Here is a 24,669-nt window from a genome sequence, read left to right on the forward strand (position 1 = left end):
GGGCATTTTCTCTGTACATCCACGGATGTAGCTAGTATTGATATTTTAATTAAATCTCAATGGATTAGCTAGTTTCCATGAAATAGCTGCCTGTGTTAGCCGCTGAGTTAGTGCAGAGTCCTTAGCTAGCTAACGTAAACTCACCCCATTCCGTACAAATGTGCGCAACCGCGACATTCAAACGAGGCTGCAAAGAAAACTAATGGGACTGTAGTGACTGTGTTGACTTCAAAATCTGGGGTGTGAACTACGTTTCTATTCAAGCGTTGATCGACAAGCGTTGATCGACATCGAAAAGTTGAAAAAACTGACCCTCCGTTACATCGGGACGTGTCATGTCGTAACATACAGCACGCATAAAGCAACTATTTCTGTCTTACAATCTCTCTCCACCAGGTGTAGCACTTGTCTCATTGTTTAAATACAAGAAATGGACAGTGACGGGGGTAAGGGGGGATACCTAGTCATGTTTTGCGTCATCACTGCAAGCGATCATGACTCTCAAAGCCGCTGTTTACTTCTGAAGATCACTTTAGCACCGCCCTAAAAAATCGGTAGGTATGTAATGACACATTATATAAACTCTTTATAGTGTTTTATTTACATTTTAGAGGCGATAAGGTGATAAGTTGGACAGATCGAGTGAAAAAAAGCCGTTTCCCCACACGACATCTCTCCTTCTCACTATCACGCATTAGTTTCACTTACCCACCCTCCATTTTTAAGAAGACCTGACGGAGCTCATTGCCTTCTTGAATCATGCAGAAATGGGCACCGTGGAGGTCTCGTAATGGCTTTTGTTGGAAAGGCTGCTTTACAATGGTATTGACATTACAGTTGATCTGGAAGTATTATGTTTTTTTGGCGATGTACAAAAGTGAGTGAATTTACGTTAGCTATCTATGTTGTGCTAACAATTGCTAGCTAGTATGGGATTATGGAGCGTGAATTAAATTGTTTCTTTGTCGTCTTGCTAGGTAGTTATCTAGCTGTGGCCATCTGGCTAGTATCAACAAGGGGTTTCTACAAAATAGTAACATTAGCGCAGCTAGCTAGCTAACATTAGAATCTAGACACACACAGACATGCATTGACAAACAACAGTACTGTATTTTATCAAGGCTGAGTGGCTGACTACTTCAAGATCTTTGCTGTGTGAAAATAAAAGAGATTGACTGGAAGGCAAACTTTTGAAAATCCTACTGGTGTGTCTGAGCTTCAAGACACAAGCTTGACATTGAACAACAAGAGTGATCATAGCCTTAACAGGTGGATTATTCACGCTGTGCCTCTCAGAGCTTAACAGGGATTTAATCAAGCGATGTGCTGTGGACAAAGTTCAGGAAATGTTGCTGTGGGCTCCTACACTACAGTATGTCTCTAGCTGGCCACACACATGCACGCACACACACACACACACACACACACACACACACACACACACACACACACACACACACACACACACACACACACACACACACACACACACACACACACACACACACACACACACACACACACACACACACACACACAGTGTAGCTCACTAAAAGAGTCAATAGCACTAGATGTAATTAGACAGACAGGCAGTTTACTCAGGCTGAAGCAGCAGATATCCCTGGCAGGTTGGTAGGTGAGGAGTCTTATGCTGATGTACACTTGAGACAGCCACCCTAATGCCTATTGCTGATGCCTACTTGAGACTGTCATCGTACCGTAATGCAATCATGTTGGCATTACTTTTCTCCTCTGAGTGTAATTGTGTTCATTCCATTAAGCTATTGGCTGAGATCAGGACTTTTAGGTCCAATGACTTCCAAATAGTTAAGTAAAAGCCATTAGAGAACAGTCATTAGGTGATTACGGTAATAACTCATATTCTATTTTTGTGTAGTATACCAATCAAGATACAGTTACACCCCCATATTCACTTCATAACTGAGCAGACCCATGTACTGAAGTTCACCGTAAGGTTTGAGGCTCCTTAATCTGTGTCCTTCTCAAAATGCTTAGGTTAAGCCTATTTACTGTAGCAAACACAGCTTGTGTTGCTGAGTGGATCTCTAACATACTGGCCTTTGGATTTCGGTATGAGTCATCAATTTGCTTCTTATTTGCACAAGCTCCACTGCTGCTGTCCGACATATTTGTGACTGTGACAGACGGGAGACATCATATTTTTATACTTGGATGAAAATCATAGGGCGCCATAAATATTGCTTCATGTGTATCTTATTTAGAGATGGTCGGTGTCCCAGGGCAGCAGCTCAGGTAGCTCTGATTGGACTGATGGAGGGGAGGGTCTACCGTGTACCCCCCTGCGCCTTGAAAGCACTGACATCAAATCAGTTGCTTGGCACTTGCCCTTGATCAGAGGAATGCTGCCTTCTTTCAAGAGCACCATTATCTCTCTAATGTAAAAAGAATGTGGAAAATGACAAACTGATTAAATGACTCAATCTCCACTATCAAACTCCCTCGATATGGCTGCCTCATAGTGTGAATTCAGAATAAGTGGGACACTTTTTGCATTCCTGTCTTCTGTAACCTCTTTTGACATTTATCCAACATATTAGTCCAACACATGATACATTTCTGAAATCCTCAAGATGTTTCCTAATCACAAAAAAGAACAACAAAAAATGTTGATATTGTATTCACAGAAGGTATGACACACCTATTTGTCAAAACCATATGTTTAGTTTGCATTTGGTAGACTGGGACAGTAGGTTAGATAAACTGGGACACTATTATTAAAGTACTAATTGTACCCCAGTGACAATTTCAATTTGTGTGATTAGGAAACATCTTAGGATTTCAGAAATGGACTAATATGCTGGATAGATCCCTGAAGAGGTTACAGAAGACAGGAATGCAAAAAGTGCTACAATAAAACATGTAAAGGATTTAGGACTAGAAAAACTAGACCCCTGCCTAACCTATGTTCTGTACCGGTGGTCGCTAAAGTAAACTGGATCTCTTTCCTCCATTGGAAAAGCCTATATAAGACTGTCCCACTTTACCTACTCCATGCCTTCCTACTTTAGATAGCAATGGTTGGTAAAGCAAGACAACAATGTTTTTTATTTATTACAAAATTGAAACATAATATTGGCAACTTATATGTATTTTAATGCATCAGTACATAGTATGTACATTGACATCACAATAGGGCACAGTGCATTATTTATGAAAGTTTTAGAACTTTAACATCAAAACAGAAAAAAGCTATGTCACTGATCTTACCGTGTGCTTTGTGGGGTAAGCTTCCTGTTTGAAGCTTGCACGGCCCCCCTCTATGATGTCACATCAATGAAGTGTTGTGATTTTAATCATGTGCTTTCTCTGCAAGGGCTTAGTAACAATAGTTTTGATTTTCTCTTGTCAAACCAAGATAAAAACGTGTCAGGATTAAGCTGTCCCAGTTTATATGATGTCCCACTCTTTCCAAATTCACTATTGCTATAATTGATTGGTTACAGGTCAAGGTTCTAATGGAAAAACAGAACAATACAATGGCAATTTGATAGTGTCAGCCAGGTAAATAACGACTGCAGAAAGCCGGTTCATTTTAGAGGGCACCCCCCCGCCCTCTGCCCCCCCTTCCACGACAGTAACCTCTTCCCCAGGGACCTAGGAGCAACCTTTTTTCCTGGCTTGTGGCTAAACAGATCCTATTGTGTCTTGTTAAAACATCAGTCACAGCTGCATGGAGAGAGAAAGAGAGAGAAGGAAAGGGAGATGAGAGGGAGAGGGGGATGAAAGAGAAAGAGAGAGAGAGAGAGATATATAAAGGCAGAGGAGGATCCCCCTCCCAGACAGACAATCAACAAAAGCGCATCAGGCTAGGCAGGCTCGGGGCGGTGGTGCAGAGGGCGCAGCAGAGCACACACAAACACACACACACATAGCTGTTGTGGAGAGACAATAATTACCATCACTGGGGTATTTAAAGACTATACAGCTGGGGCAACAACACACCACTAATGACTCACTGCACGCTGATCTATAGCTGTTTAGGATAGTGAAATGGTTAATTAACACACATGCACACATACAGGCACGCCCTCACGCACACTCACACACGCATAAGGCTTGTTTTCAGCTGTCATCAGTTGTCAGGGTTTCCATCCGCGAACAAGGAGAATAAAAAGCCAAGTAGAAAATAAATGGCACTTAGTCAAAGAGGAAAGCAGCAAGGTCACCAGTCAGTCACCACTAAATAACATGCTAATACCCCTGCACTTACTGTACTACCCATGTTCTGCTGTGTCAAACAAAACATAACAGGCCTGTCTGTTGGGGCTTAGAGTCTAATTTGGTTCTGGATTGCTGAGATTAGTTGGGGGTTAAACCTCTTAAAATGGGAATGGGCCTTTGACTACTGGTATGTATGAACTGAAATAAAAGATCCCGCAAATGTTCCAAACGCACAAAAATTTCACTCAAATGTTGTACACACATTACATTTCTTTACATCCCTGTTAGTGAGCATTTATCCTTTGCCAATATAATCCATCCACCTGACAGGTGTGGCATATCAAGAAGCTGATTAAACAGCATGATCATTTCACAGGAGCACCTTGTGCTGGAGACAATAAAAGGCCACTCTAAAATGTGCAGTTCTATCACACAACACAGTCCTACAGATGCAGTTGACATGCTGACTGCAGGAATGTCCACCAGAACTGTTGCCAGAGAATTTAATGTTAATTTCTCTACCATAAGCTGCCTCCAATATCGTTTTAGAGAATTTGGCAGTACGTCCAACCGGCCTCACTACCACGCCAGCCCAGGATCTCCACATCCTGCTTCTTCTGGGGGGCAGAGTGGCGCAGCGGTCTAAGGCACTGCATCGCAGTGCTAGAGGCGTCACTACACACTCGGGTTTGATCCCAGCTGTATCACAACCGGCTATGGAGTCCCATAGGGCAGTGCACAATTGGCCCAGCGTCATCCGGGTTAGTGGAGGGTTTGGCCAGGGTAGGCAATCATTGTAAAAAAATATTTGTTCTTAACTGACTTGCCTAGTTAAATAAAGGTAAAATGAAATAAAAATGTACATTTACCAGCGGGATCGCCTGAGCTAGCCACCCGAACAGCTGATGACACTGAGGAGTAGTTCTGTCTGTAATAAAGCCGTTTTGTGGGGGAAACATTCTGATTGGCTGGGCCTGAATCCACCCATGGCTGCACCCCTGCCCAGTCATGTGAAGTTGACTGATTTCCTTAAATGAACTGTAACTCAGTAAAATCATTGAAATTGTTCAGTATAGTTACCTGTCATGTTGTATGTTGTTTCACCGTCCATCGGAATTCCACTATGGCATTCCCATGCACATGCTATAGATTATTTTGTCATCACATGATGCCCCTGGTCCACTGACAGCCTTTGAAATTATGTCAATACCTTTTCTCCACAAGATTCAACCTAGCATACAGTGCTAGGACCTGTTTGCATTTATAACACTATTAGTAAGATAGCTTGCAGACCAGCGGGAAAATATGACCCATAGCACTCATTGTTGGTGTTTGACTGAGTCACTGCTAAAATATTATCTCCCATTAATTATCTCCCATTAATAAACCTGAGATTAGCCGTTGTGCTTGTTCAATGCATGATTTAGCTATTTTCTTTGTTTCTTAAAGAACATTCAAGGTGGATGAAATCTATGGGTTTAGGCCTGTACCTATTTTGCGATACCTGTGGTAGCCTATAGCTGTTCTGTCATAATGAAAGTCCCCCTTGTGCTTAAAGGCAGACATATCACAGTTCACAGCTTTCTGCTTGGTAAAAGCTCCCCCTGTGTGCTCTCTCTGTGTGCCAACATCATTGGACTAGCCATGAGTAAATATATAGAGAGGCTCCAGCTGTGCTCTTTCCCACCCCTGTGCCTCAGCCCTCTTATCCCCCCCCCCCCCCCCACCCCAGCCCTGCCTGCCTGGCTGGCTGGTCCTTCTCCCTGTCTATGGACTGGCTGTGGTTGAGTGGCTGGAAGACTGAAAGGTAATGACTGATCACTCTTCTCTGTGGGGTGCCTGTGCTAGCATCCTAGCACACAAGACCCAGCCTACAGACTACAGCCAGCCACATAACAGCAGTTGCAGTCCACAGCACTCTCTTATTTTAGGACAGTAGCTCACCAGGAATTCCCATCAGCTCCTCTGGTGGAATTAGCTGCTATCCACCATTGACTGTACCATTATGACTGAGTGGTTTAAGGTTTGGCCTTAAGCACATTTTAGAGGAAAGAACAAAGAAAAAAATCTCATACAAAGAGCTATTGTTATTTCATGCCGAAACTGCATATTTTTCAACTGTTGTAGATTATCTCCACAATTTCTAAATGGCTCCGAAAAGTATTCCTCACAGAGGGATATGCATGTAAGCATGCCGAGAGAGCAATCAGCACACAGATGTGGAATAGTAATGACTGTAAAGGCATGCAGAAAATATTATTTACCTGCACGGTTGAAGGCAGGCAGTGTGTAACCTACAAGCAACGGAATACGTTTCATGGCAAAGGAATACATTGTTGGCTCCCAGTACAACAGGAGAACTGTTGAGATTTAGGCCAGGTTTCAGACTCTGTCCATTGCATTCTGATTAAAGAATTCTAAGGCTTTGTCTGGTTTAATAGCATCCCTTGATAGTTGCAACTCACTGCATATGATAATTTTCAGGGACTGGTTAAGCAGTATAATCAAACGGCTGTTCTGACAGACTGTAATCTCGGTTAACCCAGAACTAAAGTCTCACATAATTGGTCAGCTGCTCGATTAAGTTCTGGGTCCATAAATGTTAATAGAAGACATCAAGAAATGCTCCTGGGTGGCGCAGTGGTTAAGGGCGCTGTACTGCAGCGCCAGCTGTGCCATCAGAGACTCTGGGTTCGCGCCCAGGCTCTGTCGTAACCGGCTGTGACCGGGAGGTCCGTGGTGCAACGCACAATTGGCCTATCGTCGCCCGGGTTAGGGAGGGGTTGGCCGGTAGGGATGTCCTTGTCTCATCGCGCACCAGCGACTCCTGTGGCGGGCCGGGCGAAGTGCGCGCTAACCAAGGTTGCCGGGTGTACGGTGTTTCCTCCGACACATTGGTGCGGCTGGCTTCCGGGTTGGATGCGTGCTGTGTTAAGAAGCAGTGCGGCTTGGTTGGTCTCTCCTGAGCCCGTACGGCAGTTGTAGCGATGAGACAAGATAGCAGCTACTAAAACAATTGTATACTGTGAAATTGGGGAGAAAACAGGGTAAAAAAAAAAAAAGAAGACATCAAGAAATGCTAGAATGAGGAGCGAAACTGGAACGAGGAGCTCCACCCTCACTCTTTGCAAGATATGGGCGAATGTCCCCTCTCCTTCCGACATACGAAAGATGTGCCTAACACCTGCAAAATTGTGAACTACTGCTGGTCCTATCCTACACATCACATTTAGTACCGACAGATTGTCTTGGTTTACACGCAGAATCTTTCCACAAGAGATTAGACAGACTAAAACAATGTCATTTTCTTTCTTTCTCTGTGGCTCCCTGAGGCTACAGTGGCTTCTCCAGGGCAGTAAATGATCATGCAACCTCTCAGAGTGGGGCGTCCATGTTGCATTTCTCTCTCCAAAAACAGAAATGGAGCCGTTCTGTCATGAAAAACAATAGAAATCCTCTCCTTATCTGGGGCTGAACGGATAGAGGTAAAGGCTGTAATGTGTCTATAATTCTGTGATAATGTACTGCCTGCCTGTAAACTCTCCCTGCCGTAACAAAGGAATATTTGTCTAATGGTGTTGTATTGTTTCTGCATATTAACATCACTTTTAAAACAATCATGGTTTTTATTCAGTTCATAGCGGCTTCTACCCTCATGGATGTGGCTCTTAGTTTGAGCTGTCTGAGTTGGAATACATTGTTGGTTTTCAGTAGTCAAGATCTGTTTCTCAGGAATGGCCTTTTTTTCTCAGGTGCATTTCCTAGTAAACATCCATGTGTGTCCTTGAGGGTTTTTTACTGTAGTACTGAGTGGTCTGTGTTGAGTTCTAGAAGCAGGATGCTAGAGAGGTATGATCAAGTCATCAATGATACTTGTCCTCTTTAGTATGACACATAATTTAGGGCTGAGATTATGGTTTCAAAAGCAATAGGATGGACATGGACCACAGTGCAGGATTTTTTTCTGGATTTAAATGCGGCTTAGGTGGAGGGCGTGGCAGGGAGTGGGCGTGGCCAATGGCGCAGTTGGCAACCAGAACTTTTAGATGTCCTCCTCTTGGCCGCAGAGACAAAATGATGCTGTTTTACATCTAATTTCCTGCAATTATACACATTTTGTGATGAGGCATAGAGAAAATTGTACAGTTTTAAATATGGTTTTAGCAGTTTAAGGTTACACTGAAAACGTTTTACCATCCCGGCTTCGGCGGACCAAGATAAAACGTAGAAGACATTTCGTCCAAGACGTCCAAGACTTTACTATGCAGAAAAAACCCTGCAGTGTCTGTAATGGACTCATCCTTGCCCGTCGCCTTCATCAAACCGTTGTCAGCCCAGCACAATATCACTCAGGATCCTTGAACACACTGAATATTCTGCATCATAATACTCCCATCTCAGTGGCGGGATCTGTGATGAAAGGACTTCTCAAGGCTCCCCTGACTTTGTTGTGCTAATATTGATGGTGCTTCCTTACTATTACCATAAAGATTACTGAGTTGGTTTGAGTTCCACCCCCTCAACACACACACACACACGCACGCATGCACGCACGCACGCACACACACACAGAGAGTAACCAGCCAGGTCTATTTGCTGTGCAGTGAGACTCCTTATGGGTGAGGATGGAACAATATCGATCTGGTTGTGATGTGACGACCCTCGTCTGGGTATGAGGGGCTAAGCTCCTCCTGGCTGTGAGAGGATGATCCATGGATGATTCCATTGGCCGTTTGTCATCAGTATTGCCAATTCAAAGGCTGCTTCACCTCTGTGTGTATGACTTGTTACTGAGGCAGATGCACGGACACACACACACACACACACGCGAGCACACACACACACACACACACACACACACACACACACACACACACACACACACAGATGCACCATTCCATTCCTAGACATAATCAGTGGCTTGGGGCCAGTATTTAATATATATCTGGTGAGACAGTTGATTAGGCTTCCCAATGTAATTGTCAGCCAATTTGCAGATGAGTGAAACTCAATCATAATATTGTGCCCTGTAGGAAGAATTAACCATACCATGTCATTTCCCTGTAGAGATTGTCAGGTCTGGTTATTTTCAGTATTGCTAGTCGTAGTAATAACAGTGCTTCTAGCCACCAGAGGATATGTATTTGTATTCAGATATAAGCCACTGGTAGCCACTAGCCTAGCCACTAGCCTATAATTACCTTACAGCAGTGGTATTACCTGACTGTGGTATCAGCCAGCTACTGATTACTAGTATAGTGAAAGGTAAGCCATGAATGCTTCCTTTAGCGGGATCATATTCCCAGACAGTGTACTGCAGAGAGATAGAGACGATGGATAGATAGGGAAATTTGATTTCATGGGTTCCCATCAGGAGAGTTGCTGATTTGATGTACTCTGCTGCTGTTGCTAGCAGCGTGATTGTGTTAGCATGCTCCCTCGACATGCATAACATTTAATCAGGACCCCAGACCTGGCCGTGCTAGGGACCTGCTGTAGCTACAGTATGCAGGGAGCCAGAGAGTCACATTATGTACAGACAGACTCAGAGGTTGTGTCCCAAATGCCACCCTATTCCCTACATGGTGCACTACTTTTGACCAGGGCCCTATAGGGAATAGGGTGTCATTTGGGATTAAGCCAGAGGGCTACAGTATGACCACTAGAGCCACCATGTTGCCAGGGGATATAGGTTACATTACTGTCTGTGGCTCTATGCAATGGATGGCTTGTCCCTCCCTCCTAGTAAATTGTGTGGTGTTGTTAGTGAAAGCCATCATCAGTAAGAGTAAAATGGAAAACGCTAACCTAACCTAGCCTTTATTCTTATATTGACCTGTGTCAATAGATCATTTGAAGAGCACAACCAATAATGTGACTATAGAAATGTATGAGCCTGTCCTGTTTTGTATCTATGTGTGTCACTGTGTTCATTGTGTATTGTGTCTGTTCATCACTCAATCGATTGTCTCTCTCTCTAATTGACTGATCATAAAATACTCTAGCGGTTGCCAAGCACCAAGCCCCTGTTATCCATGTCCTTCTCCACAAAACAAATCAGTAGAGGACATTTTTTACGACGTCCGGTGGTCCTGTATTTAGGTATCCCCCTCAGTAAACAAACATTCAGCTTCAGCGAGGCTACAAACAATGCATTGTTCCTCTCTAGGGGGTATCACACAAGTAGCCATTGTGTGGTCCTGAAGGTAGCAGAATGCAGCGGAAGGGATGCTCTGTTAATTTACACAATGTGACTGTAAACACAGTGCCTGTAAAATGGTTCCCCTTCCTCTCTGTAATACGGAAAACGTTTATAGACGGTGGTGGTCTTAAGGAGACTCTTATATCCTGTGTGTGTGGGGGAATGAATGTATTTCCTGATGTGCTCATTGGTATTGTGTTGGGGGGAAATCCCTTTTTCCATGCTGCATTCTCACAGCATCATGGGCTGCTGACGTCATCGACCTGAGAAAGAGATGGGCCACCCATAATTCAGTATTGTTCTCACACTGTGCCAGTCCCTCCTTCACTCCCTGAGTCATGAACCACACTAAATGGAGTATCCCTAAAGAAAGTGATAGCGGCACACGGTTATTTTATTTCTTTCTTGCACACTCACTCACTCACTCTCTTCCTCTCTCTCTCTCTCTCTCTCTCTCTCTCTCTCTCTCTCTCTTTATCCCTCACTCTCTTCCTCTCTCTCTCTCTCTCTCTCTCTCTCTCTCTCTCTCTCTATCCCTCCCTCCATAAAAGACTGTCCGTGACTCAAGGCCCCATGCATTATTGAGTCCGGTGGTGGAGCCCTCATAAATTATACATTTCTGAGTCGCTGGCCGGGCCGGGTCGGGCGGAGTGGGGCAGCGGACGCAACGTCCCTGGACTCAGCCAAGAGACCACATTCAGCCACCCAGCTAGCCAGCCAGCCAGCCACCTAACCAGCCATACAGACAGTCAGACAGCCAGCCACCTAACCAGCCACCTAACTAGCCATACGGGCAGTCAGCCAGCCAGCTAACCGGCCAGACAGACAGCCAGCCAGACCAGAGAAGATAAATCTTTCTCACCCCAAAGCTGAAGGCCACAAACGTGCATGTCGCCCTGCCATGCTTTCTCCTTTAGTGTCATGTACAGTGATGTGTTTGAATTTAGTGGGCAGATCAATAGGCATTTTATACACATTTTTCAATGTCAAGCTTTTACACTGTGTTGGCTATGCAAATGTTCACTGTGAATCATTTTTCAGGCAATACACTTTGAGGTGTGGGACTACTGTGTGCTGATGGTTGGTTGTGTTAAGTGGTGTTTGATAGTATGAATCTCAGGTGATTATTTGCCATACATAATCCCTCTCCTCCTCCTCCATGCCACCATCGATCCCCTGACCTGTGACCTCGCCCGAGCCATAAGCCGTTACACCATTGAAGTATTTGAACAGTTCTGCATTATTTGTGTGTGTGTGTGTGTGTGTGTGTGTGTGTGTGTGTGTGTGTGTGTGTGTGTGTGTGTGTGTGTGTGCGTGTGTGCGTGTGCGTGCGTGTGTGTGTGCGCGCAGACAGAGGAGGGAGTATTTTGTGTATGCAGCACCCCCTGGGGAGATAGAGGCTTGCCTGACCCTGTAGCTGTGTTGAGTGCTGATAATGGATAGGCTGGAGGCTGAAGCCAAGGCTTCTCCTTTCTACATCACTAATGTATTACTGAGAGACCAAACCAAAACAAGGAAGCAGAGTAATTGGTGTTTTAAAAAGGTCCGATGGTATTGAACAGGGCTAGTTCAGTAGAGATGCTATTTTGTTGCTGAGAATTGGAAAATGCAAACTTGTAGTGTATTTGAGGTTTTAAAAGGCTTCTAAAGTTTGTAATTTCCACTTTAAAATGTCAAATTTGATTTGGCCTAACAAAAAATGTATCAACGCCTACAGAACATGTCTATTAATTATAATCCACATATATTTCACATCTCCTGTTGCTGCAGGATTATATTCCTGCTGTAACAAACTGGCTCAAATGAAGGTCCTACATCTGGAGATTGTCATTGACTGGTAGGCAAGGGTGTTGTGGTACCCCGAACACACACACACACACACACACATGCACAGTCCCCCACCCCCTGGCTATCACCCATTTGACCTTATGGCTGCTGTCTGTTGCTGTTCAGTTTCACTGCAGGCTCTGGGAGCTGTTGTTCCCATAGGAAACAGGGCGGGTGCTTGGGTCATATCTGCTGGAGGATTATCCCTGTGGTCCATATGCCCTGTAACTGTAATAGGCTGTAAATACCAAGCATCATCACAGAGTAATTACTAGAGCAACCTGCAGGCTAAATACCCTCAGTGAGCTGACACTGACCCCTGGGAATGCAATGCAACAGAATGCATTTTGATCTTGATTTTGTATATTTTCATCTGAAAATAGCAGTGAATTTATCCCTTCTGGACATATGAGATGAATTCTAGTACATAACATTGGTCATCTGTGGCTCAGTGGGTAGAGGCATGGCATTTGCAATAGTAGGATTGTAGGTTCAATTCCTGGGAGCACCCATATGTCAAATTAGGAGAAAAACCTCTGCTGGAGGGCATGTATTTGATCAGTTCTAACTTCACTAATGTCATATTTGTATTATTAAGATAATAATTTATTTCAGAACAAATGTCCATGTAATTTATATAATAAATGCTATTTATTACATTCATTTGTTTAGATGAATTGAATTCCATTTTGGTTAATGGGACAGATTAGTGCTATTCAGGACACATTGTGAATGAATGGGCAGCTTTTATATAGCAACAGTCATCAAAATTGTTAAAATGTTTTCAAAACAATTCTAATAAATGCAACAGTTTGACAATGGATGAAGATACTCCAAACTTTTTGAATTTGGAAAATCAATCAGATCTTGACTGAATTATAGTACATAAATATTTTACTTGCTTTGACAAATAATTCATGGATTTCAAAGATTATGGTGGAAATTCATGTATTCAATTTATTGTAAAATATTACTTTCCTTTTCTTAGAATTCATACATATATACATTTTGTGTTAAAATAAAGAAAATTACAGACCAGGGTCACAGGCTGTGTCACAACCGGCCGTAACCGGGAGTCCCATAGGGTGGCGCACAATGTCGTCCGGGTTAGGGGAGGGTTTGTGGTGGGCCATACGCCTGCAGACAGACTTTGGTCATTAGTTGAAGGGTGTCTCCTCTGACACATTGGTGCGGCTGGCTTCCGGCTTAAGCGGGCAAGTGTTAAGAAGCACGGTTTGGCGGGTCATGTTTCGGAGGACGCATGACTCGACCTTCGCACTCCCGAACCCGTTGGGGAGTTGCAGTGATGAGACAAGATCATAATTGGATCATAATTGGATATCACGAAATTGGGTTGGAAAAGAGGGTCAAATCACCCCCACACAATTTTTTTTATACTTATTTTTTATGTGCCTAATTTTCTTAAACACACTGGGTGTACTTATGTATATGAATAAATGAATGCTTGCTGTGTCTAGGCTTACCTGCACTCACCTGCGCTGTCAATACTGTTGTTGTCACGTTCTGTTGCATAATTCAACAAGTATGTCAATAGCAGGATACCCTCGGATTAAAAATGAACAAGCTTGGGTCTAGATTACACCCATCTATACATAGTTTACATTGTTTGACAGGTCAGTGTACTGTTTAAAGTGGTTGACAGGTCAGTGTACTGTTTAAAGTGTTTGACAGGTCAGTGTACTGTTTAAAGTGTTTGACAGGTCAGTGTACTGTTTAAAGTGTTTGACAGGTCAGTGTACTGTTTAAAGTGTTTGACAGGTCAGTGTACTGTTTAAAGTGTTTGACAGGTCAGTGTACTGTTTAAAGTGTTTGACAGGTCAGTGTACTGTTTAAAGTGTTTGACAGGTCAGTGTACTGTTTAAAGTGTTTGACAGGTCAGTGTACTGTTTAAAGTGTTTGACAGGTCAGTGTACTGTTTAAAGTGTTTGACAGGTCAGTGTACTGTTTAAAGTGTTTGACAGGTCAGTGTACTGTTTAAAGTGTTTGACAGGTCAGTGTACTGTTTAAAGTGTTTGACAGGTCAGTGTACTGTTTAAAGTGTTTGACAGGTCAGTGTACTGTTTAAAGTGTTTGACAGGTCATTACAAATATTTCCGCAGTCGTAACATTACTGTAACAGGAAAAAACGACAGGCGCAAGCAAGAATATGAAAGAGTCGCAGGAGTACAATGAAAGCAATCAATCCAGCGAGATTTAAATGACAAGTGGATATTGCACCTCTCAAACACAGGAAATAGATTGCTGAAAAATACACATCCTCAGATGGGCGGGGCATGTGTGATGCTACTTTATAAGTCAGGTCCTTGTTACATCACTGTCAGGCTGTGTGATTAATTAAGGAGAATGAATAACAGAATTAAAGGACCATGACACAGCGCCCCTGCCTTATTGTGTGTGGGCAGGCATGTGTGTTTGTGTGTGAGAGAGAGAGACAGACACAGCCAGACAGACACAGACAGAGAGACAGACAGACAGACAGACAGACAGACAGACAGACAGACAGACAGACAGACAGACAGACAGACAGACAGACGAAGAGAACAAGGGAGAGAGACAGACAGACAGACAGACAGACAGACAGACAGACAGACAGACAGACAGACAGACAGACAGACAGACAGACAGACAGACAGACAGACAGATGAAGAGAACAAGGGAGAGAGACAGACAGACAGACAGACAGACAGACAGACAGACAGACAGACAGACAGACAGACAGACAGACAGACAGACAGATGAAGAGAACAAGGGAGAGAGACAGACAGACAGACAGACAGACAGACAGACAGACAGACAGACAGACAGACAGACAGACAGACAGACAGACAGACAGACAGACAGATGAAGAGAACAAGGGAGAGAGACAGACAGACAGACAGACAGACAGACAGACAGACAGACAGACAGACAGACAGACAGACAGACAGACAGACAGGCAGGCAGGCAGACAGACAGACAGACAGACAGACAGACAGACAGACAGAGAATGTGTGCACACAGGGGAATAGAGAAGAGGAAGTACCCTTTTAGCCCCCCCAGTGAGTTGGACGTGTGTGTTTCGGAGAGAAACAGATAGAGAGAGAGGAGTAACAGAGAGGATAAAGAGGTTGAGTAGAAAGCACCTCGGCACTTGAACAGGACTGCTGCCTGCCCCGCTTCCCGGTTCCCATGCCGACGGGGAGGGTTGTTCAGTTGGAGCATGCTCAGTAGGGCTCCCTTCCCTTGCCTGTGACAATAGCCAGGCAGAGAGAGGGCTGGAGTATTCACACACACATACACATACGCTGCTAGAGGAGAGAGCAGAGGAGAGGGTGTCTGCCTACCTGCTGTACTAAACTGAGCTCATAGGGACGGCTACACGCACTTACAACAAAGGTGGGTCGGCATAGCGTCATATCTCTCATGTTTTATGCATGTTTACAATTTTGTTGTGTAGTATTTTTCTCTTTCATGGGAAAAGGACTGGAGAGAAAACTGATGACAGTTGTTGCTGATAAATGGGCATTTTGCTGAATACTCTGTCATGGTTAATGATTTGAGGAATGATTGTGTGTACTCATTATGTAGTAAAAAATAGATATACTTTTTCGTGAGCAATCTGAATGTGAGACAGTCAGACTTCTGCATAAGTAGGCTGTTGATGGTCTGTAGAGGCTGTACGAACATGCAGCTATGTAGAATACCCAGAGTGTTATTGTTGGCGTGAAGTGCTCATTTAGATTTGATTCTGAATGGCTATAGTAAGCATAGCTTAGGGAAAGCATATCTTGCAAGGTGTTGTGTTTTTAAGGCTGTATGTATTTGAGAGATACTTTAAATCAATTATTCATCAAGTAATGTTGAATAGGAAACTCCTCGGATGACACATGGTGAATTGTCTGCTCTGCGTGTAACACAGTGCAACCTCTGTGTTCTGTACTGTACACACTTCTGACAGGACTGGAGACAAACACGATTTACATGTTTGCTTATTCCGAACAGACAGCCTTTAGCCCTGTGTGTGTGTGTGTGTGTGTGTGTGTGTGTGTGTGTGTGTGTGTGTGTGTGTGTGTGTGTACGTGCGTGTGTGTTTTCATGTCCTTCCACTCCGGTGAGCAGAAAAATGCTGAATATGAGGATCTTCATCCAACACCCCTGTCACATGACTGGTGAAGGGTTGGGCAATATTTGGGGAGATATCTTGCTACTCCAAATATCCTTATATTCAATATAATCGTTTTGCGCTGTTAATGACCAGATCATTCTAGACGGCTTATTTACGGTATTATAGTTGCATTCTTATTAAATAATCTTAGTATTCTGAAAAACTAAGGCTTTGTTAATTCATTTAGACTTCTTTTTAAACATATTGATACAGCCTAGCAGATAAAACTGCACAGTTTTTTTTATTTTTGAAGTTCAAATAGAGTATAGTCCTGCACATCACGATATATCGTCAATGTCAAATATCACAATATTTTATTTAATCATATATCGGCCCAACTCTAGACTTGTGTGTCGTGAGAAGGAACTTTGCAGTCACTGACCCTCTCTGACCCTCTGATGCTTATGTTGTGGCGGAGCAAGGCAGAGGCAGGGCCCAGGGTCATAACCATAGACCTAGCAATAGAATTACCAGTCGTTCAGTGTACCCAGGAGTCAAATTCCTGTGGTCTGAGGGGCATTTTCCATTCTAGTAATTCTATGTTTATGGTCATAACACTGGAGGGCTGGTCTGTTATTCCATTATACTGTATGTAATCTCTCATCTCGCTCCATTTCTGTCTGGCCTACATGGATTGGGATTAGTCACCCGGCCTCCCACCAGATGAATTGGGCAAGCTCGATGGGAGGATCGATGGTGTGTTCCTGTGCACTGGATCGTATCATGGTCTCATCTGGTCTGGGCTGCAGCCTGCAGCAGAGACAATGCTCTGTCTATGGGCGCTGGTCAAAAGTAGTGCACTACATAGGGGAATAGGGTGCCATTTGGGATGCAGAAATTGACTGGCTCTGTCTTCTGACCTCAGTTGCACCAGGACGGCCAGGGAGTAGGGAGCAGTCAGAGGAGAGGAGAAGAGGGGGGGAGGGGAGAGGAGGGGATAGGAGGGGAGAGGAGAGGAGAGGAGAGGAGAGGAGAGGAGAGGAGAGGAGAGGAGAGGAGAGGAGAGGGGAGGTAGCAGAGCAGCAGCAGTCAGAAGCGTTAGGTGTCAGCTACCAGCCATGTGGGTGGAAACAGCACAGCATGCCGGCTCCCCTGAATATTTCATCTGCTGAAAGAGAGATAGAGAGCAGGAGAGAGACGGAGAGAGACTGGGAGCAAGAGAGAGAGAAAGAGAGGGGAGCGAGAGAGCGGTAGAGATAGAGAGAAAGCAGGAGAGAGGTAGAGATAGAGAGAAAGTAGGAGTGAGGTAGAGATAGAGAGAAAGTAGGAGAGAGGTAGAGAGAGAGAGAAAGTGGAGAGAGGTAGAGGAGAGAGGTAGAGAGGTAGAGAGAGAGTAGGAGAGGGTAGAGATAGAGAGAAAGTAGGAGAGAGGTAGAGATAGAGAGAAAGTAGGAGAGAGGTAGAGATAGAGATAGGAGAGAAAGAGAGGAGAGAGGTAGAGATAGAGAGAAAGTAGGAGAGAGGTAGAGAGAGAGAGAAAGTAGGAGAGAGGTAGAGATAGAGAGAAAGTAGGAGAGAGGTAGAGATAGAGAGAAAGTAGGAGAGAGGTAGAGATAGAGAGAAAGTAGGAGAGAGGTAGAGATAGAGAGAAAGTAGGAGAGAGGTAGAGATAGAGAGAAAGTAGGAGAGGTAGAGATAGAGAGAAAGTAGGAGAGAGGTAGAGATAGAGAGAAAGTAGGAGAGAGGTAGAGATAGAGAGAAAGTAGGAGAGAGGTAGAGATAGAGAGAAAGTAGAGAGAGGTAGAGATAGAGAGAAAGTAGGAGAGGGTAGAGATAGAGAGAAAGTAGGAGAGAGGGAGAGATAGAGAGGAAGTAGGAGAGAGGTAGAGATAGAGAGAAAGTAGGAGAGGTAGAGATAGAGAGAAAGTAGGAGAGAGGTAGAGATAGAGAGAAAGTAGGAGAGAGGTAGAGATAGAGAGAAAGTAGGAGAGAGGTAGAGATAGAGAGAGAGGAGAGAGAGAGGTAGAGATAGAGAGAGAAAGTAGGAGAGAGGTAGAGATAGAGATAGAGAGGTAGAAGTAGGAGAGGTAGAGATAGAGAGTAGGAGAGGTAGAGATAGAGAGAAAGTAGGAGAGGTAGAGAGAGAGAGAGGAGAGTAGAAGAGAGGTAGAGATAGAGAGAAAGTAGGAGAGAGGTAGAGATAGAGAGAAAGTAGAGAGATAGAGAGAGAGGTAGAGATAGAGAGAAGTAGAGAGAGGTAGAGATAGAGAGAAAGTAGGGAGAGAGGTAGAGATAGAGAGAAAGTAGGAGAGGTAGAGATAGAGAGAGAGAGAGTAGAGAGAGAGGTAGAGGTAGAGATAGAGAGAAAGAGAGGAGAGAGGTAGAGATAGAGAGAAAGTAGGAGAGAGGTAGAGATAGAGAGAAAGTAGGAGAGAGGTAGAGATAGAGAGAAGAGAGGAGAGAGGTAGAGATAGAGAGAAAGTAGGAGAGAGGTAGAGATAGAGAGAAAGTAGGAGAGAGGTAGAGATAGAGAGAGAAAGTAGGAGAGAGGTAGAGATAGAGAGAGGTAGAAGAGAGGTAGAGATAGAGAGAAAGTAGGAGAGAGGTAGAGATAGAGAGAAAGTAGGAGAGAGGTAGAGATAGAGAGAAAGTAGGAGAGAGGTAGAGATAGAGAGAAAGTAGAAAGAGAGGTAGAGAGAGAGAAAGTAGGAGAGAGGTAGAGATAGAGAGAAAGTAGGAGAGAGGTAGAGATAGAGAGAAAGTAGAGAGAGGTAGAGATAGAGAGAAAGTAGGAGAGAGGTAGAGATAGAGAGAAAGTAGGAGAGAGGTAGAGATAGAGAGAAAGTAGGAGAGAGGTAGAGATAGAGAGAAAGTAGGAGAGAGGATAGAGAGAGAGAGAAAGTAGGAGAGAGGTAGAGATAGAGAGAAAGTAGAGAGAGGTAGAGATAGAGAGAAAGTAGGAGAGAGGTAGAGATAGAGAGAAAGTAGGAGAGGTAGAGATAGAAAAAGTAGGAGAGAGGTAGAGATAGAGAGAAAGTAGGAGAGAGAGGTAGAGATAGAGAGAAAGTAGGAGAGAGGTAGAGATAGAGAGAGAGGAGAGGTAGAGATAGAGAGAAAGTAGGAGAGGTAGAGATAGAGAGAGTAGGAGAGAGGTAGAGATAGAGAGAAAGTAGGAGAGAGGTAGAGATAGAGAGAAAGTAGGAGAGAGGTAGAGATAGAGAGAGAGAGGTAGAGATAGAGAGAAAGTAGAGAGGTAGAGAGAGAGAAAGTAGGAGAGAGGTAGAGATAGAGAGAAAGTAGGAGAGAGAGATAGAGAGAAAGTAGGAGAGAGGTAGAGATAGAGAGAAAGTAGGAGAGAGGTAGAGATAGAGAGAAAGTAGGAGAGAGGTAGAGATAGAGAGAAAGTAGGAGAGAGGTAGAGATAGAGAGAGAGAGGTAGGAGAGAGGAGAAAGAGAGAGAGAGAGAAAGTAGGAGAGAGGTAGAGATAGAGAGAAAGTAGGAGAGAGGTAGAGAGAGAGAGAAAGTAGGAGAGAGGTAGAGATAGAGAGAAAGTAGGAGAGAGGTAGAGATAGAGAGAAAGTAGAGAGAGGTAGAGATAGAGAGAAAGAGGAGAGAGGAGGTAGATAGAGAGAAAGTAGGAGAGAGAGTAGAGATAGAGAGAAAGTAGAGAGGTAGAGATAGAGAGAGTAGGAGAGAGGTAGAGATAGAGAGAAAGTAGAGAGAGGTAGAGATAGAGAGAAAGTAGAGAGGTAGAGATAGAGAGAAAGTAGGAGAGAGGTAGAGATAGAGAGGAAAGTAGAGAGAGAGGTAGAGAGATAGAGAGAAAGTAGGAGAGAGGTAGAGATAGAGAGAAAGTAGAGAGAGAGGTAGAGATAGAGAGAAAGTAGGAGAGGTAGAGATAGAGAGAGAGAGAGAGGTAGAGAGAGAGAAAGTAGGAGGTAGAGATAGAGAGAGAGTAGGAGAGAGGTAGAGATAGAGAGAAAGTAGGAGAGAGGTAGAGATAGAGAGAAAGTAGAGAGAGAGGTAGAGATAGAGAGAAAGTAGGAGAGAGGTAGAGATAGAGAGGTAGGAGAGAGAGGTAGAGATAGAGAGAGAGAGAGAGGTAGAGATAGAGAGAGTAGGAGAGAGGTAGAGATAGAGAGAAAGTAGGAGAGAGGTAGAGATAGAGAGAAAGTAGAGAGAGAGGTAGAGAGAGAGAGGTAGAGATAGAGAGGTAGAGAGAGAGGTAGAGAGAGAGAGAGAGAGAGATAGAGGTAGAGAGAGAGAGAGGAGAGAAAGAGAGAGAGGTAGAGAGAGAGAGAAAGTAGGAGAGGCAGAGAGAGATAGAGAGAGAGGTAGAGAGAGAGAGTAGAGAGAGAGGTAGAGAGAGAGGAGAGAGTAGAGAGAGAGAGGTAGAGATAGAGAGAAAGGGAGAGAGGTAGAGAGAGAGAGGTAGAGGCAGAGAGAGAGGTAGAGATAGAGAGAGGTAGAGAGAGAGGTAGAGAGAGAGGTGGAGAGAGAGGTAGAGAGAGATAGAGAGAGAGAGAGAGAGAGAGAGGTAGAGAGAGAGGTAGAGGTAGAGAGAAATAGGTAGAGAGAGAGAGGTAGAGAGAGAGAGAGGTAGAGAGAGAGGTAGAGAGAGAGGGTAGAGAGAGGTAGAGAGAGAGAGGTAGAGAGAGAGGTAGAGATAGAGAGGTAGAGAGAGAGAGGTAGAGAGAGAGAGAGGTAGAGAGAGAGAGGTAGAGAGAGAGGTGGAGAGAGAGGTAGAGAGAGAGGTAGAGAGAGATAGAGGTAGAGAGAGAGAGAGGTAGAGAGAGAGAGGTAGAGAGAGAGGCAGAGAGAGAGGCAGAGAGAGAGGTAGAGAGAGAGGTAGAGAGAGGAGAGAGAGAGGTAGAGAGAGAGAGGTAGAGGTAGAGAGAGATAGGTAGAGAGAGAGAGAGGTAGAGAGAGAGAGGTAGAGAGAGAGGTAGAGAGAGAGGTAGAGAGAGAGAGGTAGAGAGAGAGGTAGAGAGAGAGGTGGTAGAGAGAGAGAGGTAGAGAGAGAGAGAGGTAGAGAGAGAGAGAGAGAGGTAGAGAGAGAGAGGTAGAAAGAGAGAGGTAGAGAGAGAGAGGTAGAGAGAGAGGAGAGAGAGAGGTAGAGAGAGAGGTAGAGAGAGAGAGAGAGAGAGAGGTAGAGAGAGAGGTAGAGAGAGAGGCAGAGAGAGAGGCAGAGAGAGAGAGAGAGGTAGAGAGAGAGAGGTAGAGAGAGAGGCAGAGAGAGAGGCAGAGAGAGAGATAGAGAGAGAGGTAGAGAGAGAGTGGAGAGAGAGGTGGAGAGAGAGAGGTAGAGAGAGAGAGAGGTAGAGAGAGAGAGGTAGAGAGAGAGAGAGTAGAGAGAGAGAGGTAGAAAGAGAGAGAGGTAGAGAGAGAGAGGTAGAGAGAGAGAGGTAGAGAGAGAGGTAGAGAGAGAGGTAGAGAGAGAGAGAGAGAGAGAGAGAGGTAGAGAGAGGTAGAGAGAGAGGCAGAGAGAGAGGCAGAGAGAGAGAGATAGAGAGAGAGAGGTAGAGAGAGAGGTGGAGAGAGAGGTGGAGAGAGAGCTAGAGAGAGAGGTAGAGAGAGAGAGGTAGAGGTAGAGAGTGGGAGTTAGAGGTAGAGTGAGGGAGGTAGAGAGAGAGGTAGAGAGACAGATGGAGAGAGAGGTAGAGAGAGAGGAGAGAGAGAGAGAGAGAGAGAGAGAGAGAGGTAGAGAGAGAGGTAGAGAGAGAGGAGAGAGAGAGGTAGAGAGAGAGAGTTAGAGAGAGAGAGGTAGAGAGAGAGGTAGAGAGAGAGGTAGAGAGAGAAGTAGAGAGAGAGAGGTAGAGAGAGAGGTAGAGAGAGAGGTAGAGAGAGAGAGGTAGAGAGAGAGGCAGAGAGAGAGGCAGAGAGAGGTAGAGAGAGGTAGAGGGGTATAGAGAGAGGTAGAGGAGGTAGAGGTGGAGAGAGAGGTAGAGAGAGAGAGGCAGAGAGAGAGGCAGAGAGAGGTAGAGAGAGAGAGAGGTGGAGAGAGAGAGGTAGAGAGAGAGGTGGAGAGAGGTAGAGAGAGAGAGAGTTAGAGAGAGAGAGGTAGAGAGAGAGGTAGAGAGAGAGGCAGAGAGAGAGGCAGAGAGAGGTAGAGAGAGAGAGAGGTAGAGAGAGAGAGGTAGAGAGAGAGGTGGAGAGAGAGGTAGAGAGAGAGGTAGAAAGAGAGGTAGAGATATTAAAGGCTGTGACTCCATGTCACGTTTCAGGCTGTGTGAGCTAAGGACCCAGCATGGTAACTACCAACTAACAAACAGGACTGTGGGGGTCCGGTCATTACACTGGACTCTCTGTCTGTCTGTCTGTCTGTCTGTCTGTCTGTCTGTCTGTCTGTCTGTCTGTCTGTCTGTCTGTCTGTCTGTCTGTGTGAACATTAAACCTGTGAGCCTCTGGCTACATAGGGGTTTCGGTTCATTGTTAAATAATATAGTGTGGATATAAACATTAAAGCATTAATTTAAATGTTTAGTGTATGGGGTTTAAAACATGCACCATTAGTGGAGCCTCAGGTACACTGTTACTACGCTGCAACCTACTCTCAGAGCATTTCCTACTATTATTTACGTAAATCCGAGACTCTCGTTTTAGTGTGATATTTTACGTTTCGTTTGGTACTGTACATATTCATTTGTGGATGTCCATCATCCATTTCGTATGATATGTTTTGAATTACAATTTGTATGATATGTTATGAATTTCCCTAATTCCAATTTGTTGTGGCTAACGTTAGCTAGGCAGCTAGCTGGCTGAAACATTAGCTAAAAAATGCTAAAGTTGTCCACGATGAGAATTGAACACGTAGCCTTTGGGTTGCTAGACATTTGCCTTATACGCCTACCCATCCACCCCGACCAACCACCCTCCTTATGTTTTTGTCTTAAGTAACCTTCTGGCTTATGTAATCATACAAAACCGAATTACTTTTACTATGTTACGTCTAGTCTATGAGACCAGGCTTCGATCCTACTTAACCCACCACAGATATATTTAAGAAAAAGGTAATGTCTTTAAATATCAGGTATAACTACATTAAAGCATTACAGTGGAATGAAAAAGGAAAACATGCTGGGAAAGACAGACTCAGGGTATGAACGTACTGGGAAAGACAGACTCAGGGTATGAACGTACTGGGAAAGACAGACTCAGGGTATGAACGTACTGGGAAAGACAGACTCAGGGTATGAACGTACTGGGAAAGACAGACTCAGGGTATGAACGTGACAGACTCAGGGTTTGAACGTGGGAAAGACAGACTCAGGGTATGAACGTACTGGGAAAGACAGACTCAGGGTATGAACGTACTGGGAAAGACAGACTGAGGGTTTGAACGTACTGGGAAAGACAGACTCAGGGTATGAACGTACTGGGAAAGACAGACTCAGGGTATGAACGTACTGGGAAAGACAGACTCAGGGTTTGAACGTACTGGGAATGACAGACTCAGGGTATGAACGTACTGGGAAAGACAGACTCAGGGTTTGAACGTACTGGGAAAGACAGACTCAGGGTATGAACGTACTGGGAAAGACAGACTCAGGGTTTGAACGTACTGGGAAAGACAGACTCAGGGTATGAACGTACTGGGAAAGACAGACTGAGGGTTTGAACGTACTGGGAAAGACAGACTCAGGGTTTGAACGTAATGGGAAAGACAGACTCAGGGTTTGAACGTACTGGGAAAGACAGACTCAGGGTTTGAACGTACTGGGAAAGACAGACTCAGGGTTTGAACGTACTGGGAAAGACAGACTCAGGGTTTGAACGTACTGGGAATGACAGACTCAGGGTATGAACGTACTGGGAAAGACAGACTCAGGGTTTGAACGTACTGGGAAAGACAGACTCAGGGTTTGAACGTATTGGGAAAGACAGACTCAGGGTATGAACGTACTGGGAAAGACAGACTCAGGGTTTGAACGTACTGGGAATGACAGACTCAGGGTATGAACGTACTGGGAAAGACAGACTCAGGGTTTGAACGTACTGGGAAAGACAGACTGAGGGTTTGAACGTACTGGGAAAGACAGACTCAGGGTATGAACGTACTGGGAAAGACAGACTCAGGGTTTGAATGTACTGGGAAAGACAGACTCAGGGTTTGACTGCTTTCTTACAGGTTAGAGACCAGTTGCAGTTTCAGAGTTAATTAATTATTGTACAGTAAAACCATCAAAGATAATCCCATTTCCAGAATATGAAAGGAATGTCTGTGTACTCTTGGTTCTGTATGTATTTACTTGTGGTCTGATTTCTGCTGTAACCTTTCTACCATTTGAACTGAAGCGAGACGACGGGGGCCACAAGGTGGCATCACAA

At 44.5% G+C, this 24,669-nt stretch overlaps 1 protein-coding gene across 2 annotated transcripts in view; it reads left to right on the forward strand.

Annotated features, from left to right (window-relative positions):
* LOC115110851 (uncharacterized) overlaps positions 1-24,669 on the forward strand; it is a 79,500-nt gene that overhangs the window by 5,129 nt on the left and 49,702 nt on the right. Inside the window, exon 1 of one of the 2 annotated variants that reach the window (XM_029636779.2) lies at positions 15,520-15,628. The exons of the other annotated variant lie outside the window; for it this stretch is intronic. The gene's annotated coding sequence lies outside the window, so the exon portion shown is untranslated. Of the gene's footprint in view, positions 1-15,519; positions 15,629-24,669 lie in introns of those variants that run through there. 2 annotated transcript variants of the gene reach the window in all.

Source organism: Oncorhynchus nerka, linkage group LG3 (assembly GCF_034236695.1).
Source record: "Oncorhynchus nerka isolate Pitt River linkage group LG3, Oner_Uvic_2.0, whole genome shotgun sequence".
Classification (NCBI taxonomy): Eukaryota; Metazoa; Chordata; class Actinopteri; order Salmoniformes; family Salmonidae; genus Oncorhynchus; species Oncorhynchus nerka.